This window comes from Hemiscyllium ocellatum, chromosome 11, assembly GCF_020745735.1.
Source record: "Hemiscyllium ocellatum isolate sHemOce1 chromosome 11, sHemOce1.pat.X.cur, whole genome shotgun sequence".
NCBI lineage: Eukaryota > Metazoa > Chordata > Chondrichthyes > Orectolobiformes > Hemiscylliidae > Hemiscyllium > Hemiscyllium ocellatum.
In genome coordinates, this window is record NC_083411.1 from 69,377,016 (window position 1) to 69,396,762 (window position 19,747).

The following is a 19,747-nucleotide window of genomic DNA, read 5'->3' on the forward strand; positions in this document are numbered from 1 at the left end:
ACATCAACTCACTGTCCTCTATTAATTCTGCTTGTTACATCTTCAAAGGTCTTTAGAAAATTTGCCAAATATGATTTTCCTTCTACAAAACCATGTTGACTCAGTTTGATCATGTTAAGTGTTTTTAAATGTTATTTCTTCCTTGTTTCCTTCCAGAATCTCATGTGTTCTGGAATATATTGACCAAGGTTTCTACTACTTCTGCAGCCACTCGAAATCCTTGGATTAGGGCCATCAGATCCTGGAGACTCGTCTGCCTTTAGGCCCGTCAGTTTGTCAAATACTTTGCTACTCATGATAGAGACTGTGACAAGACCCTACCTCCCTTAAGCAGATCGGATATTAATCAATTGTTTACAATGTGCTTCACCATGACAACTATTGAAAAATATTGGTTTAACTTTAACTGCCATTTCTCTATTCCTTATTGTCAATTCCCCAGTTGCTTCCTCCAGCACCCATCTTACCTATTCTTTTTTTCAGCATATCTAACTTTATAAGGTCTTGATTTTATATTTCTTGACAATTTGCTTTCATGACACGATTTGTCCCTTTCTAATTAACCTTTCAATCATCAGTTGTTGGTTTCTAAGAAAACTTCCAAATCCTCTGACTTACCACTAGATTCTACCTCTATTTATGATTTAATTTTTGATTGGATACTTCCCGTCATTATTTTTGTTAATCGTGGGTGGCTTTTCCTTCTCATTGAGTCCTTCGTTTCGACTGGAATAACTTTTTGTTGAGTGTAATGAAATATCTGCTTAAATGTTTGCCACTGCTCATCCAGTGACTTCCCTATTAGTCTATTTTCCCAGCCCACTATACACCACTGTTTCTGCATACCACTGTAACTGCACTTTATTCAACTGAAGACAATGCTTTAAGGCCTGAGTTGCTCTGTCTTAAACTGAATTTGAAATTCTATCTTGCTGTGATTGCCACTGCTCTAACTGATGTCTTCTCAAACCTATCTCACTATACAGCACAAGATCTAACATAGTCTGTTCCCATGAAGGCTTCGCAACACTAAGAAACAATTGCTTATGCACCTTACAATTCGTCTTTCATGTTACCCTTGGATATTCTGATATGATCAGCTGATATGCATATAAAAATCACCCATGACAGTTGTAGCATCCTTTTTATATACCTCCATCATTTCTTAATTTATACTTTGTCTTACAATGTTGGAGCCTATAGATGACTCTCATCTGTGACTTCTTTCTTTGGCTATATGCTCACAAACTGTTTCCACATCACGATTTCCTGCATGTATATCAGTACCCACCAACACAGTGAAAGCTCCCTTACTAACAAAGCTATCCCACCTCCCTTTTCTTTCTACCTACTCTTCCGGAACTCAAATACACATGAATATTGGGTTCCCAGTCTTGGTCACTCTATAACCAGGTCTCTGCAAGTAAACCATATTATAGATTTACAGAGTCATAGAGACATACAGCATGGAAACAGACGCTTCAGTCCAACCAGTCCACGCTAACCATATTCCCAAACTAAACTGGTCCCGTCTGCCTGTGCTTGGCCCATATCTCTCCAAACCTTTCCTATTCATGTATTATTCAAATGTCTTTTAAAAGCTGTAACTGTACTTGCATCCACACTTCCTCTGGCAGTTCATTCCACATGCAAACCCAGTCTCTGCGTAAAAAAAGTTGCCTTGCATTTCCTTTTTAAATTTTTCTCCTCTCACCCTTTTCTGAACCCTCTCCAGATTAATAATATCCTTCCTATAACAGGGTTCATTCATTTTTATTTTTTCTGTTAACTCATCCTTCTTGTTATAAATTCTGAGTGAGGCCTTGACTTCGCACCATTGTCATTTATTCTGGCTTTAATTTCTGCTGAACGCCTGTGTTTACCCCCTCTTGTCACACTTTTGACTATCATTTGCCTCTTCCTTCTCCCTTTTTTTCTCTGCTCTCTCATTTCATTTTGAATTATCCCTTCAACTGAGAACAACTAATTCGTTTAAAGCCAACCTTCAAATGAAGCCCCTCCCAATGGCAGATCTCCCTTGTTCCCCAGCCCTGGTGTTACTGTCCCATGAATCAGAATCTATTGCTTCCACATCAATCTTTGAGCTCCACATTTACCTCTTTAAACTTATTTGCCCTATGCCAATTTGCTTGTGGGGCTCTGGTGGCAATCCTAAGATTATTACCTTTATAGATCTGCTTTCTAATAATTCCCAGTTGCTTGAAATCCCTCCCTCTTTCTTAATTTACCAATGTCATTGGTACCTGCCTGGACCATGACAATTACATCCTTCACCTCCCCCTTCCAAGACCAATAGAGATGTCCTGCATCTCCTTGGCCTCAAATAGTTAACACAGTCTTTGGGTACAGTATAGAATCTATTTCTCTAACTATGCTCTCTCCTATTTCTACATTCCTTGCCCTCTCCCCCGCACATTTGAGATTACTGTGTACCATGGTGTTTGGTGCGTTCACTCATCCTCCTTGCAAATTTTCCCCTTATCCACATTGATAGCAAGAACCTCACACCTAATGGATAAAGGCACTGACTGAGGCTCGTCCAAATTCTGGGACCCACATACCTTCTTTACTTGCAATCAAATTCTCCCTTCCCTGACCACGAAACGAGTTTGATGGAATGAATCTCAGGGGTGTGACTATCCCTTGAAAGACAGCGGCTCCCCCTCCATCACGTCTCTCAGCATCTGCAGCTCGGACTCCAGCTCATGAACTCTGAGTCAAAGGTCCTGAAGAAACCAACAATGGCTGCAAATGTTGTCACTGCAGATCATACAGGGGTGTCCACCAGCTCCTATATACTACAGCTGCAACATAATGCCTAGCCAATCATTTCCATTCTAGTTTATTAATTCATTTAGATATTAAATGTGGTAGAAGTAAATTTCTTAACTGTACACTTTGGCTGTAATACTGTCTCTTGTTTTTAATCACCTTACCAATCAAAAAAGACAATGGTAGCTCAGTGGTTAGCACTGTTGCCTCACAGCACCAGGGACTCAGGTTCGATTCCAGCCTCGGGTAATAGTCTGTGTGGAGTTTGAACATTCTCCCTGTGTCTGTGTGGGTTTCCTCCGGGTGCTCCAGTTTCTCCCACAGCCCAAAGATGTGCAGGTCAGGTGAATTCACCGTGTTGAATTGCCCATAATGTTAGGTGCGTTAGTCAAAGGGAAATGGGTCTGGGTGGGTTACTCTTCGGAGGGTCGGTGTGGACTTGTTGGGCCGAAGGGCCTGTGTCCATACGTAGGGAATCTAATCTAAATACCTATCAAACACCTACCTGTTTTCCTATGATTTTACATTTCGGCTCTGATAGATAAAAGCAAATTGAGGTGGCTCTCTTCTACCAGTTTTTAATCTCCAACTGATACTGCTGACCTTCTCACATTGGTCTTCACTCCCACTTCACAATGATGTTGACTTGTTATACCCTCTTCCCAGCCCTGGGTTGGAGGTAAGTGTTGAATATCAATGACTGAGGATGAGGAGTGCATGTGTCTGGTGCCTGTGGAGTGTGCCTTGGGATGTAATTAGGTGCTGAGCAATGTGGAGACTGGCAGCAGCCAGTGGCAAGTCGAAATCACAAAAGCATCTGCTCTGATCTCCATGTCGAGATTTCTCAAAGTCTGGCTTGCTTCAGATGTTTAGTAAGATAGGAAGCTGCATACTAATCAGGTGAGTGGAGCAGCTAACAAAGATTAATCACTGCAGCCTAGTGAGATACTCATCTCGCTGCTGTATGAAATGTGCAAGATGTTCCTGATGTCGAGCTCAGTCTTACTGGACTTCATGTCCAATTCTGTCACAAATCTTGCCATCGCTCTCATCGTTCAAACTCCATGAGATTCTGCCCATATTTTAGTACCATGAATGAGGCAGATTTACTGCAAACTCCTAGTTGCCTGGAAGCTTTTGAAGTCAACTACTTACAGTGAGACAGAATCCAGTGTAAACCAGAAGACTAGGCATGATAAGTGTCCTTCCCTAAAGATCAGCCACTCTTTGTCTGGTCTCCCTTTGTAGCAGAAACCGTATTGAGAGCAGTGAATATGTCAGACTAAACTGAAAGTATATGGACATCACTGCTTGATTTGGAAAGATTGTTGTAGCCTTGGTGTGAAGTTTACATGGAAAGGCATGGTGGGAAGGAGATGGTGTATTGAGGGTGACATTGAGGGGGAGTGGATCACGGTGCGGAACAGCAACAGTCCCTTTAAGTGTTTCACACGGACTTGATAAAATCCTCAGTTTCTTGTATTTTGACCAGCAAAACTCATATTAGAAGTAGGACAAAGTACCACATTACATAAACAATCAATTAAAATGAAATAGTCAAAACAAGCAATCTGTCATAGCACCTGGCAACTTGGCATTGATACATTCTACGTTGTTTTATTTGGCAAAGGATTAATTTTTTAAAGTATTAGATGATGTCTCATGACTGTTCATGGAAATATAATACAGTAAAGTTACTCAAACAGTACATGGCACAATATAAAATATTATATTGAGAAATACATTTCTAGTAAAACATTAACAAACAGCACTAAATAGTTATTATTCCATAATCAAGACAGAGTCATGGATTTCCTAAAATTGTTACTGGCCAACATTATTCTTTACTCCACTAATTAGACATAAATCATCATTCATTCACATTTTTGTTCATTCACAGGACATGAGAGTCGCTGCATTTCTTGGTCATGCCTAACTGTTCTTCAGAAGGTGGTGGCAAGCTACTTTCTTAGGTAAAAACAATGACTGCAGATGCTGGAAACCAGAGTCTAGATTAGAGTGGTGCTGGAAAAGCACCGCAAGTCAGGCAGCATCCAAGGAGCAGGAAAATCGACGTTTCGAGCAAAAAGGCCTTTCATCAGGAATACAAGCAGAGAGCCTGAAGGGTGGAGAGATAAATGAGAGGAGGGTGAGGGTGGGGAGAAAGTAGCATAGAGTACAATAGGTGAATGGGGGAGGGGATGAAGGTGATAGGTCGGTGGGGGGAGATGGTGGAGTGGACTGGTGGAAAAGAAGATAGGCAGGTAGGACAAGTCATGGGGAGAGTGTTGAGCTGGAAGTTTGGAACTAGGGTGAGGTGGGGGAAGGGGAAATGAGGAAACTGTTGAAGTCCACATTGATGCCCTGGGGTTGAAGTGTTCCGAGGTGGAAGATGAGGCGTTCTTCCTCCAGGCGTCTGGTGGTGAGGGAGCAGTGGTGAAGGAGGCCCCAAGCTACTTTCTTAATCTACTGTAGTCAGCAGGTACACCGGCTGTTAGGGAGGAAGTTCCAGGATTTTGTCCCAGCAAAAGTGATATATTCTAATGTCGGCAGATACACCCATTAATACTGATACTCATGGTATAGTGTTTACCAGAGATATAGAAAGCTATGGTCCTGTTACAGGACGAGTCACCTATAGGGCCACAGCAATAATTCATCAAATTTGAATTTAGCTGTCAGATTGCCACTTAAGCCCAATTGGTTCACAAATGACTTAATGGAAGGAATCCTGCTGCCTTTAGCTGGTATATAAGGTATGTGACTCCAGTCCACTATCAGCACGTTGATTCTGTGCTGTCCTCTGAAGTAGGCAAGCAAACCTTGCTGCTTAGGAATGGGCAAGCAATCCCTTGTCAGCTGTGCCAAGATCACAAAGAAGTTATGTTTTAAATTCTTCAGTAGCTGTAAATGTTGGATTACTAGTTCACTATTTGGCATCTATAACTGATTTGTGTCAGTTTCAAAATCATAATTACAGTATAATGGAATGCATACAGTACTCAATTCTGTAGTTTTAGTTTGTTCATGCATGGGATGTAGGTAATGCTGACTAAGCACTTAATGCCCGTCCCTAGTTGTCCTTAAGAAGGTAGTTCTGAGCTGTCTTTTTGAACCTCTGCTGTACATGTGCTATGGCTAAACCCCTTATGGTATCAGAGAGTTAGTTCCAGGATTTTGACCCAATGACAGTGAAGGAATAGCAATATATTTCCGAGTCAGGAAGGTAAAAGGCTTGGAGGGGAACTTGCAGTTTATGGTATTCCTCTGTTTCTGCTGCCCTGTCACTCTAGATGCTAGTGTTCATAGGCTTGGAAGGAGTTGTCTATAGAACCTTGATGAATTGTCAAAAGATAGAGCAAGATATTGATAAATTGCAGATTTGGGCAGAAACATGGCAGATGGAGTTTAATCCAGACAAATGTGAGACGTTGCATTTTGGAAGATCAAATTCAGGTGTGAATTATGCAATAAATGGCAGAATCCTCTGGAGATCTGGTCGTACAGGCCCACAGATCCCTGAAAGTGGCAACACAGGTGGATAACGTAGTCAAGAAGGCAAACAGCTTACCTTAATCAGCAAGGGCATCGAATATAAAAGTTGGTGAGGTATTGCTACAACTGTTAATTAGGCTACATTTGGAATATTGTGTGTAGTTCTGATCACCACACTACTGAGAGGAGCTGGATGCTTTGGAGAGGATGCAGAGAAGATTTACCAGGATGTTGCCTGGTCCAGAGGATTTTAGGTATGAGGAGAGGTTAGATAAACACAGATTGTTTTCACTAGAAAGACAGAGGCTGGCTGGGGGGAGGGGAAGTGACCTGATAGAAGTCTCAAAAATTATGAGAGACATAGATGGTGTGGATAGTGAGAGGCTTTTTTCCAGGGTGGGAAAGTCAACTACAAGAGGGCACAGGTTAAAGCTGAGAGGGAAGCAGTTTAAGTGAGGAGTGTGGGGAAAGTCTTTTACACTGAGGGTTCTGGGTGCCTAGTGAAGGGTTCAACTGCTAGTGAAGGTGGTGGAAGCAGGCATATTAGCAAAGTTTAAGACATATCTTGATATACACATGAACAGGAGATGAACAGAGGATAGAAACTGCGTATGGGCAATTAATAGTGGGCCTAAATGAGGATTAGGAAATTGCTCAAGCTTGGGGTGTGCTGGAGGTCTGATACTTTGCTGTATTGTATCGTATACTGTATTGCTGAACATTCCTTGTAATCTGGGACACTGACCCTGTTTGTCATTTGGATCCAGGCTGACTGTGTCTGTTGGTGTAGCGGCCTGTAACATTCCTCCAGGTCAAGTGCAAACTATTGGGAGATTTGAGATAGCAGGAAAAAGTACTGTTCTCCTCTTTATCAGCCAGTGAAGTAGCATCCCCAGGGCCCTGCCAGCAGAGCTGGTTCACCACCCCAGTGAATACATTGTGCAGTTTGGTCTCTCTCAGGAAAGTCATTATTGCCATACAGAGAGTCAACTGGACTTGATTTGGGATGGTAGGACTGTCCTATGAGGAAAAGTGAGCAAATTGTGCTTGCTCCAAAGGACAGCAGAAGTTCAATCTTGAATATTCTTGAAATAGAGGGTGGTAAAGTTTTGATTACTGGGGCATAAAGGGATAATGTGTGTAAAAGACATTGAAGTGTTTGCTCTGTTATGACTGTATTAAATGGTGGAGCAGGCTTGATGGTCCTCCCTTGGGCGGCACGGTGGCACAGTGGTTAGCACTGCTGCCTCACAGCACCAGAGACCTGGGTTCAACTCCTGCCTCAGGCAACTGACTGTGTGGAGTTTGCACGTTCTCCCTGTGTCTGTGTGGGTTTCCTCCGGTTTCCTCCCACAGTCCAAAGATGTGCACGTCAGGTGAATTGGCCATGCTAAGTTGCCTGTAGTGGCAAATGTAGGGGTATGGGTGGGTTTCGCTTCAGCGGGTCGGTGTGGACTTGTTGGGCCGAAGGGCCTGTTTCCGCATTGTAAATTATCTAATCTAATCCTGTTCTTATTTATCTAAATGAGCCATCATTGGCGTGAATCTAAGAAGGATCCTGCAGTATTGAATAGTTCTGTTGGGCAGTTGCGCAAGAGTTATTCCAAAGAGCCCAGCTGCATAATTGGCAAGTTGAACAATAGAATCCGTGAGAAAAGTCACTGCAAGTAATAGTGGGTATGAAGCTCACTCAATAATTGAACAGGGGAAGTTTTAGTGTCAAATAGAATTCCTTCCATTTCAAATTTCCACAGAAATTGGCAACACTTTAAATGCATCTCTTATTTGGATACCTGAAAATGGTAAGCTGTTTTGCACTTTGTGAAATTAAACTCAAACTTTCCAGGAAGCAAATTGCTCAAACATTTCTAGGAAGGCACAGGAAAACTCTCATGGCATTTTTGCACTGACAAGCCTTGCAGGATTAAAAACCACACATCACCAGGTTATAGTCCAACAGGTTTATTCGGAAGCACTAGCTTTCAGAGTACTATTGATGAAAGAGGAGTGCTCTGAAAGCTAGTACTTTCAAATAAACCTGTTGGACTATGATCAGGTGTTTGTGACTTTTAACTTTGTCCAACCCAGTCCAACACTGGCTACTCCACAACAAGCCTTACAGGAGATTGACCTGTTCCAGAGGAAGAGCTTCTCAATGAGGGGGGAAAGCCAATATTATATTTCCCATTTTCCTTTTGTGGAAGATCCTTGTTAACAAATGGTTTTCGAAGCAAAATTTCATCTGTACTTCCTAATCCTGTCAGATTGTTTGGCTGGAAGTACTACCAGAGTAGTCAAATCAATTGGTGAGCACCCTCTACAGGATGTCTGTACAAACGTCTGCCAAATTGTGTTTGAAAATGAAAGCAGTGAAACTGAGAGAATGTTGTATTGTGTGTCTAACGGGCAAATAGCTTTATTGTGATGTGTATTTATATTGTTCTTTTCTGTAGTAATGCCCTGTTACCACATAATGAAACTTTTCCCAGTTATTTAGAAATGTAATTTACTCACACATCTTTGAAAGAAGACCTCATTGAGAGTTAAAAATATTCCGGGGAGAGAAGGAACATTTATCTTGTCACAGTGTCTGTCTAACAGATCCTGGCAATTTTCCAACATTAAACTTCATCTCATGACAAACTGTGTAATGTGTAGATTACTCACCTGGATGTGTTGTGTCAGGATCCCACTGTTTGATGGTGCCTGTAAGGTCATTTCATAAATACATGGAAAATGAGAGCGGGAGTAGGCCATTTGGCCCTTCAAGCCTGGTCTGCCTTCATTATGACTGTGACTGACCATCAAACTCAGAATCCCGTTCTCACTTTCTCCCCATACCCTTTGATCCCAAACATTCAATGTTTTCGCCTCAGCCACTTCCTGTGGTAGACAATTCCACAGACTCACCATTCTCTGGGTGAAGAAATTTTTTTTTATTTCAGCCCTAAATAGCCTATCTCCTACTCTTATACTCTGACCTCTGATTCAGAGATCCGCCAGTCATCAGGAACATCTTTTCTGCATTAATATTGTTTGAATTTCATGAGTTTCTACAAGTTATCCTCTCATTCTTCTAACTTCCAGCGAATATAGTCCTCACCAATTCAGTTTCTCTTCATACATTAGTGCTGACATCTCAGGAATCAGTCTGGGAAATCTTTGCACACCCTCCATAGCCAGAACTATCCATCCTCAGTTAAGGAGACCAAAACTGCACACACTATTCCCAGGTATGGTCTGAGCAAGGCTGGGTACAATTGCAACAAGACATTCTTGCTCATTTACCCTGAATCCTCTCACTATCAAGGCCAACATGCCTTGTTCATGTCCTGCTGCACCTGCATGCTCACTTTCAGTGAGTGTTGCACGAGGATATCCAGTCTCATTACACCTCCCCATTTCCAAAATTGTTACCATTCAGATAATAATCTGCCTTCCTGTTTTTGCTACCAAAGTGGATAAGCTTCCAATTATCCACATTATGTTTTATCTGCCACGTTTTTGACCATTTACTCGACTTGTCCAAAATTGTATCGAAATATCTCTATATCTTCCTCACAATTCACCCTCTCACCTAGCTTTGTGACATCTGCAAACTTGGTGATATTACATTTAGTTTCCATATCAAAATCGTTAATGTATCTTGTGAATAGCTGGGGTGCAAGCACTGATCCCTACAGTACCCCACTGGTCACTGCTTGCCATTCAGAAGAAAACCCATTAATCCTATTCTTTGCTTCCTAGCTGCAAACCATTACTCTATCTATGTCAGTGCACTAGCCCCAATGTTGTGGTTCTGCTCGCCGAGCTGGAAGTTTTTGCTGCAAACGTTTCGTTCCCTGGCTAGGGAACATCATCAGTGCTATTGGAGCCTCCTGTGAAGCGCTGCTTTGATGTTTCTTCCGGTATTTATAGTGGTTTGTTCTTGCCGCTTCCGGGTGTCAGTTTCAGCTGTAGTGGTTTGTATATGGGGTCCAGGTCCATGTGTCCACTAGCCCCAATCCCAAACACTTTAATTTTTCGTGCTAACCTCTTCAGTGGCATCTTGTCCATGGTATTATAAAAGTCCAAGTAAACCACATTTACTGGCTCCTGATGATCAACTTAATGAGTTACGTACTTGAAAAATTCCAGTAGGTTTATCAACCCTGATTTCCCTTTAGTAAGTCCGTCTCTTCACTCTTGTTACTATTTTCTGCTGTTCGATATTTGTATTGGTGTCAGACATTTCTCCATTGCTGTGGATCATTGCCAATGCCTGTGCAGTTCGATACGGCTCCATTAATTCTAATGCAACAAGACGCTTGACAAGGCCCTCAGTAGAAATGAAGAAGTCACAATTTTTTAAGTGCATTGCACAATGGGACAGAGTGCTGGTACTGGAGAAATAATCTAAAGGGGGAGGGGGCTGACTCCCCATCTTGCAAAACTGAACTCAGTGCAATGGAAGCTTACAGATGTCCACAAGTTGAAGTCACTATGATTATTATAAAATACAACTGGTTCACTAATATATGCTATGAAAAAGAACATGCCATTCACGTCCGTAATCCAAATCCAACTTAGATAGCTGATGTAAGTTATGTCCAGTGATAGACTGTGAATGCCCAGGCAATGGTCAAGTCACCCATGTCCTGAAAGCAAATATCTGAGAAGAGCAAAGTACACTGGCCAATGTGCAAAGTGTTGTGAAGAATATAATCAAGATACATTGGGAATCACACTATGATCATGGAATGAGTTTGGCTCCAAGCTGGCAGGACAGTTACAGTGTAAATGCAACTTGAATCTGGAACAAATTCATTCCTTGTCCAAATTAATCTAACGTGACTGCACTTGGCAGTGAGCTCAGCAGTGTGCCATATGACATGGACATCAACATTACCTTCAACATTGGCTGTGATAATGGTATAAAACTACAGAATGAACATCCCCAATTTACTTTGAGATTACAAAGGCCTTTGCTCTGCACTCTGCTACCTTATTAACTCAAATGTATGATTTGTGAAACCTAACCTCTGCAATTATTGACAAGTTCAAAATTAACAGTCTAAGAAGTGCTCAAGAAAGGTGAGATATTGAATCAATGTGAAACTGAAAGGGATTCCCATCAATGGTGTGACGGTTTGACACATGTACAAGCTTAACCCAATAGGTTGGGCTGTCAGGAAGGCAGTGATCTGTTCATTGTGAAATAATTCTTCATTTTGATGATGTCACATTGTTCACGAAGGTGGCAGAGTAAGACCTTCGAGGTGGAGCTCCACTGCTCCTCCCGTTCTTCACCCTTCCTTTCTCCTTTGTTCTGTTTGTCTTCTTTTCAAATTTTACAGCTTATGACTTCAAATTACCGTGGGATGAATAGAGGACCTGGTGACCCCAGGAAAGGAATCCCGGAGCTATGGGGAAACAGTCCCAGGCAGAGACGCGAGTGGGGAAACAGTCCCAGGCACAGGTCAGAGAGGGGAAACAGACCCTAATCACAGGTTACAGAGGGGAAACAGACCCTGATCACAGGTCAGAGAGGGGAAACAGTACCAGGTACAGGTCAGAGAGGGGAAACAGTCCCAGGCACATGTCAGAGAGGGGTAACAGACCCTGATCACAGGTCAGAGAGGAGAAACAGACCCAGGCACAGGTCAGAGAGGGGTAACAGTCCCTAATCACAGGTCAGAGAGGGGAAACAGTCCCAGGCACACGTCAGAGAGGGTTAACAGTCCCAGGCACAGGTCAGAGAGGGGTAACAGTCCCAGGCACAGGTCAGAGAGGGGAAACAGAGCCTGAGCACAGGTCAGAGACGGGTAACAGAAACTGAGCACAGGTCAGAGAGGAGAAACAGACCCAGGCACAGGTCAGAGAGGGGTAACAGTCCCTAATCACAGGTCAGAGAGGGGAAACAGTCCCAGGCACACGTCAGAGAGGGTTAACAGTCCCAGGCACAGGTCAGAGAGGGGTAACAGTCCCAGGCACAGGTCAGAGAGGGGAAACAGAGCCTGAGCACAGGTCAGAGACGGGTAACAGAAACTGAGCACAGGTCAGAGAGGGGAAACAGTCCCAGGCACACGTCAGAGAGGGTTAACAGTCCCAGGCACAGGTCAGAGAGGGGTAACAGTCCAGGCACAGGTCAGAGAGAGGAAACAGAGCCTGAGCACAGGTCAGAGACGGGTAACAGAAACTGAGCACAGGTCAGAGAGGGGAAACAGTACCAGGTACAGGTCAGAGAGGGGAAACAGTCCCAGGCACATGTCAGAGAGGGGTAACAGTCCCTGATCACAGGTCAAAGAGGGGAAACAGACCCAGGCACAGGTCAGAGAGGGGTAACAGTCCCAGGCACAGGTCAGGGAGGGGAAACAGTCAGAGGCACAGGTCAGAGAGGGGTAACAGTCCCAGGCACAGGTCAGAGAGGACTAACAGTCCCAGGCACAGGTCAGAGAGGGGAAACAGAGCCTGAGCACAGGTCAGAGACGGGTAACAGAAACTGAGCACAGGTCAGAGAGGGGAAACAGACCCAGGTACAGGTCAGAGAGGGGAAACAGAAACTGATCACAGGTAGGAGAGGGGAAACAGTCCCAGGCACAAGTCAGAGAGGGGAAACAGAACCTGAGCACAGGTCAGAGACGGGTAACAGAAACTGAGCACAGGTCAGAGACGGGTAACAGAAACTGAGCACAGGTCAGAGAGGGGTAGCAGTCCCAGGCACAGGTCAGAGAGGGGAAGACAGTCCAAGGCACAGGTCAGAAAGGGGTAACAGTCCCTGAGCAGAGGTCAGAGAGGGGTAACAGACCCTGAGCACAGGTCAAAGAGGGGAAATAGACCCTGAGCACAGGTCAGAGAGGGGTAACAGTCTCTGAGCACAGGTCAGAGAGGGGTAACAGATCCTGAGTACAGGTCAGAGAGGCGAAACAGTCTGTGGCACAGGTCAGAGAGGGGTAACAGAACCTGAGCATAGGTCAAATGGGGAAATAGACCCTGAGCACAGGTCAGAAAAGGGAAACAGTCCCAGGCACAGGTCAGAGAGGGGTAACAGTCCCAGGCACAGGTCAGAGAGGGGAATCAATCCCAGGCACAGGACAGAGAGGGGAAAGAGTCCCTGAGCACAGGTCAGAGAGGGGTAACAGTCCCAAGCACTGGTCCGAGAGGGGTAATAGTCCGAGGCACAGGTCATAGAGGGGTAACAGACCCAGGTCCAGACCAGAGAGGAATAGCTGTCCCTGAGCAGAGGATTGAGAGAGGTAACAGACCCTGTGTACAGGTTAGAGAGGGGTACAATCACTGAGCACAGGATAGAGAGGGGAAACAGTCCCCGGCACATTACAGAGAGGGGTAACAGTCCCAGGCACTGGTCAGAGAGGGGTAACAGAACCTGAGCACAGGTCAGAGAGGGGTAACAGACCCTGAGTAGAGGTCAGAGAGTTTCTGAATACAGGTCAGAGAGGGGAAACAGCCACATGCCCAGGTCAGAGAGGGGAAACAGACCCAGGCACAGGTCAGAGTGGGAAAATTGACCCAGGCACAGGTCAGAGCGGGGAATCAGTCCCTGAGCAGAGGTCAGAGACGGGTAACAGACCCTGAGTAGAGGTCAGAGAGTTTCTGAATACAGGTCAGAGAGGAGAAACAGACCCATGCCCAGGTCAGAGAGGGGAAAAAGTCCCAGGCACAGGTCAGAGAAGGGAAACAGTCCCTGAGCAGAGGTCAGAGAAAGGTAACAGACCCAGAGCACAGGTCAGAGAGGATAACAGGGCCCTGAGCACAGGTCAAAGAGGGGTAACAGACCCAGAGCACAGGTCAGAGAGGGGAAACAGTCCCAGGCACAGGTCAGAGAGGGGAAACAGAACCTGAGCACAGGTCAGAGAGGGGAAACAGACACTGAGCAGAGGTCAGGGAGGTGTAACAGTCCCTGAGCACAGGTCAGAGAGGAGAAACAGTCCCATGCCCAGGTCAGAGAGGCGAAACAGACCCAGGCACAGGTCAGAGTGGGGTAACAGTCCCTGTCAAAGGTCAGAGAGGGGAAACAGTCTCAGGCACAGGTCAGAGAGGGGAAACAATCCCAGGCACAGGTCAGAGAAGGGAAACAGTCCCTGAGCAGAGTTCAGAGAAAGGTAACAGACCCAGAGCACAGGTCTGAGAGGATAACAGTACCAAGCACAGGTCAGAGAGGAGTAACAGGGCCCTGAGCACAGGTCAGAGAGGGGTAACAGACACTGAGCACAGGTCAGAGAGGGCTAACAGTCCCTGAGCAGAGGTCAGAGAGGGGTAACAGTCCCTGAGTACAGGCCAGAGAGGGGTAACAGTCTCTGGGCACATGTCAGAGAGGGGAAAAAGTCCCAGGCACAGGTCAGAGAGGGGTAACAGTCCCTGGCACAGGACAGAGTGGGGTAACAGTCCCTGAGTACAGGTCAGAGAGGCGAAACAGTCCCTGACACAGGTCAGAGGAGGGTAACAGACCGTGAGCACTGTTCAAAGAGGGGAAATAGACCCTGAGCACAGGTCAGAGAGGGGTAACAGCACCAGGCACAGGTCAGAGAGGGTTAACAGTCCCAGGCACAGGTCAGAGAGGGGTAACAGTCCCAGGCACAGGTCAGAGAGGGGAAAGAGACCCTGATCACAGGACAGAGAGGGGAAACAGACCCTGATCACAGGTCAGAGAGGGGAAACAGACCCAGACACATGTCAGAGAGGGGTAACAGCCCCTGATCACAGGTCAGAGAGGGGAAACAGACCCAGGCACAGGTCAGAGAGGGGAAACAGTCACAGGTACAGGTCAGAGAGTGGAAACAGTCCAAGGCACAGGTCAGAGAGGGGAAACAGTCCCAGGCACAGGTCAGAGAGGGGTAACAGTCCCTGACCACAGGACAGAGAGGGGAAACAGTCTCAGGCACAGGTCATAGAGGGGAAACAGAGCCTGAGCACAGGTCAGAGACGGGTAACAGAAACTGAGCACAGGTCAGAGAGGGGTAACAGACCCTGAGCATAGGTCAGAGAGGGGTAACATACCCTGAGTAGAGGTCAGAGAGTTTCTGAATACAGGTCAGAGAGGAGAAACAGTCCCAGGCACAGGTCAGAGCGGGGAATCAGTCCCAGGCACAGGTCAGAGACGGGTAACAGTCCCAGGCAAAGGTCAGAGAGGGGAAACAGTCTCAGCACAGGTCAGAGAGGGGTAACAAGGGCCCTGAGCACAGGTCAGAGAGGGGTAACAGACACTGAGCATAGGTCAGAGAGCAGTCCCTGAGCAGAGGTCAGAGAGGGGTAACAGACACTGAGCACAGGTCAGGGAGGCGAAAGAGTCCCTGACACAGGTCAGAGGAGGGTAACAGACCGTGAGCACTGGTCAAAGAGGGGAAATAGACCCTGAGCACAGATCAGAGAGGGGAAACAGTCCCAGGCAAAGGTCAGAGAGGGGAAACAGTCCCAGGCACAGGTCATAGAGGGGTAACAGTCCCAGGCACAGGTCAGAGAAGGGAAACAGTGCCTGAGCAGAGGTCAGAGAGGGGTAACAGAACCCGAGCACAGGTCAAATGGGGAAATAGACCCTGAGCACAGGTCAGAGAGGGGAAACAGAACCCGAGCACAGGTCAAATGGGGAAATAGACCCTGAGCACAGGTCAGAGAGGGGAAACAGTCCCAGGCACAGGTCATAGAGGGGAAACAGTCCCAGGCACAGGTCAGAGAGGGGTAATAGTCCCAGGCAAAGGTCAGAGAGAAGAAACGGACCCTGACCACAGGTGAGAGAGGGGAAACAGTCACTGATCCCAGGTCAAAGAGGGGAAACAGACATTGAGCACAGGTCAGAGAGTGGTAACAGTCCCTGAGCACAGGTCAGAGAGGGGTAACAGTCCCTGAGCCCAGGTCAGAGAGGGGAAACAGTCCCTGAGCCCAGGTCAGAGAGGGGTAACAGTCCCAGACACAGGTCAGAGAGGGGTAACAGTCCAGGCACAGGTCAGAGAGGGGAAACAGACCCAGGCACAGGTCAGAGAGGGGTAATAGTCCTAGGCACAGGTCAGAGAGAGGAAACAGACACTGAGCACAGGTCAGAGAGGAGAAAGAGTCCCTGGCACAGGTCAGAGAGGGGTAACAGACCCTGAGCAGAATCAGAGAGGGGTAACAGTCCCAGGTACAGATCAGAGAGGGAAAACCGTCCCTGAGCACGGGTCAGAGAGGGGTAACAGCACCTGAGCAGAGGTCAGAGAGGGGAAACAGACCCTGAGCACAGGTCAGAGAGGGGTAACAGTCCCATGCCCAGGTCAGCGAGGGGAAAAAGACCCAGACACAGATCAGAGAGGGGAAACAGTCCCTGGCACAGGTCAGAGACAGGTAACAGACCCTGAGCACAGGTCAGAGAGGGGTAACAGTCCCATGCCCAGGTCAGCGAGGGGAAAAAGACCCAGACACAGATCAGAGAGGGGAAACAGTCCCAGGCACAGGTCAGAGAGGGGTAACAGTCCCTGATCACAGGTCAGAGAGGGGAAACGGACCCTGAGAACAGGTCATAGAGGGAAAACAGTCACTGAGCAGAGGTCAGAGAGGGGTAACAGTCCCAGTCGCAGGTCAGAAAGGGGAAACGGACACTGAGCACAGGTCAGACAGGGGTAACAGAACCTGAGCACAGGTCAAATCAGGAAATAGTCCCTGAGCACAGGTTAGAAAGGGGAAACAGTCCCTGGCACAGATCAGAGAGGGGTAACAGTCCCAGGCACAGGTCAGAGAGGGGTAACAGTCCCTGATCACAGGTCAGAGAGGGGAAACAGTCCCAGGCACAGGTCAGAGAGGGGAAACAGACCCTGAGTACAGGTCAGAGAGGGGTAACAGTCCCAGGCACAGGTCAGCGAGAGGAAAAAGACCCAGGCACAGATCAGAGAGGGGTAACAGTCCCTGAGCACAGGTCAGAGAGGTGAAACAGTCCCAGGCACAGGTCAGAGAGGGGTAACAGTCCCTGAGCACAGGTCAGAGAGGGGTAACAGTCCCATGCCCAGGTCAGCGAGGGGAAAAAGACCCAGACACAGATCAGAGAGGGGAAACAGTCCCAGGCACAGGTCAGAGAGGGGTAACAGTACCTGATCACAGGTCAGAGAGGGGAAACGGACCCTGAGAACAGGTCATAGAGGGAAAACAGTCACTGAGCAGAGGTCAGAGAGGGGTAACAGTCCCAGTCGCAGGTCAGAAAGGGGAAACGGACACTGAGCACAGGTCAGAGAGGGGTAACAGAACCTGAGCACAGGTCAAATCGGGAAATACTCCCTGAGCACAGGTTAGAAAGGGGAAACAGTCCCTGGCACAGGTCAGAGAGGGGTTACAGTCCCTGATCACAGGTCAGAGAGGGGAAACAGTCCCAGGCACAGGTCAGAGTGGGGAAACAGTCCAGGCACAGGTCTGTGACGGGTATCACTTCCAGGCACAGGTCAGAGTGGGGAAACAGTCCAGGCACAGGTCTGTGATGGGTAACATTCCCAGGCACAGGTCAGAGACAGGTAACAGTCCGTGAGCACAGGTCATAGAGGGTTAACAGTCCCAGGCACAGGTCAGAGAGGGGTAACAGTCCCAGGCACAGGTCAGGGAGGGGAAACAGTCAGAGGCACAGGTCAGAGAGGGGTAACAGAACCTGAGCACAGGTCAGAGATGAGTAACAGACCCTGTGTACAGCTTAGAGAGGGATACAGTCCCTGAGCACAGGACTGAGAGGGGAAACAGTCCCTGGCACAGGACAGAGAGGGGTAACAGTCCCAGGCACAGTTCAGGGAGGGGAAACAGTCCCAGGCACAGGTCAGAGTTGGAAAACAGTTCCAGGCACAGGTCAGAGAGGGTTAACACTCCCAGGCACAGGTCAGGGAGGGGAAACAGTCCGAGGCACAGGTCAGAGAGGGGTAACAGAACCTGAGCACAGGTCAGAGAGGAGTAACAGAACCTGAGCACAGGTCAGAGATGGGTAACAGAAACTGAGCACAGGTCAGAGAGGGGTAACAGTCTCTGAGTAGAGGTCAGAGAGTTTCTGAATATAGGTCAGAGAGGAGAAACAGTCCAATGCCCTGGTCAGAGAGGCGAAACAGACCCAGGCACAGGTCAGAGAGGGAAAACAGACCCAGGCACAGGTCAGGGAGGGAAAACAGACCCAGGCACAGGTCAGAAAGGGGCAACAGTCCCAGGCACAGGTCAGAGAGGGGTAACAGTCCTTGAGCACAGGTCAGAGAGGTGAAACAGTACCAGGCACAGGTCAGAAAGGGGAAACAGTCCCAGGCACAGGTCAGAGAGGGCAAACAGTTCTAGGCACAGGTCAGAATTGGAAAACAGTCCCAGGCATAGGTCAGAGAGGGTTAACACTCCCAGGCACAGGTCAGAGAGGGGAAACAGTCCCTGAGCAGAGGTCAGAGAGGGGTAACAGTCCCAGGCACAGGTCAGAGAGGGGAAAACAGTCTGAGGCACGGGTCAGAGAGGGTTAACAGTCCCTGAGCAGAGGTCAGAGAGGGGTAACAGTCCCTGAGCAGAGGTTAGAGAGGGGAAACAGTCACAGGCACAGGTCAGAGAGGGTTAACACTCCCAGGCACAGGTCAGAGAGGGGAAACAGTCCCTGAGCACAGGTCAGAGAGGGGTAACAGTCCTAGGCACAGGTCAGAGAGGGGAAAACAGGTTGAGGCACGGGTCAGAGAGGGCTAACAGTCCCTCAGCAGAGGTTAGAGAGGGGTAACAGTCCCTGGCACAGGTTAGAGAGGGGCAACAGTCCCAGGCACAAGTCAGAGAGGGGTAACAGTCCCTGGCACAGGTCAGAGAGGGAAAACCGTCCCTGAGCACAGGTCAGAGAGGGGTAACAGACCCTGGCACAGGTCAGAGAGGGAAAACCGTCCCTGGGCACAGGACAGAGAGGGGAAAACAGTCCGAGGCATGGGTCAGAGAGGGGTAACAGACCCTGAGCAGAGGTCAGAGAGGGGTAACAGTCCCAGGCCCAGGTCAGAGAGGAGATACAGACACTGAGCACAGGTCAGAGAGGGGAAACTGTTCCTGAGGAGAGGTCAGAGAGAGGTAACAGTCCCAGGCACAGGTCAAAGAGGGGAAACAAGCCGAGGCACAAGTCAGAGAGGGGTAACAGTCCCTGAGCAGAGGTCAGAGAGGGGTAACAGTCCCAGGCACAGGTCAGAGAGGGGAAACAGTCCCAGGCACAGGTCAGAGAGGACTAACAGTTCCTGAGCAGAGGTCAGAGAGGGGTAACAGACCCATCACAGGTCAGAGATGAGTAACAGACCCTGAGCATAGGTCAGAGAGGGGAAATAGACCCTGAGCACAGGTCAGAGAGGGGTAACAGTCCCTGGCACAGGTCAGAGAGGGGAAACAGCACGAGGTACAGGTCAGAGAGGGGTAACCGTCCTTGAGCTCTGGTCAGAGAGGGGTAACAGACCCTGTGTACAGGTCCGAGAGGGGAAAGAGTCCCTGGCACAGGTCAGAGAGGGGAAAACAGTCCGAGGCACAGGTC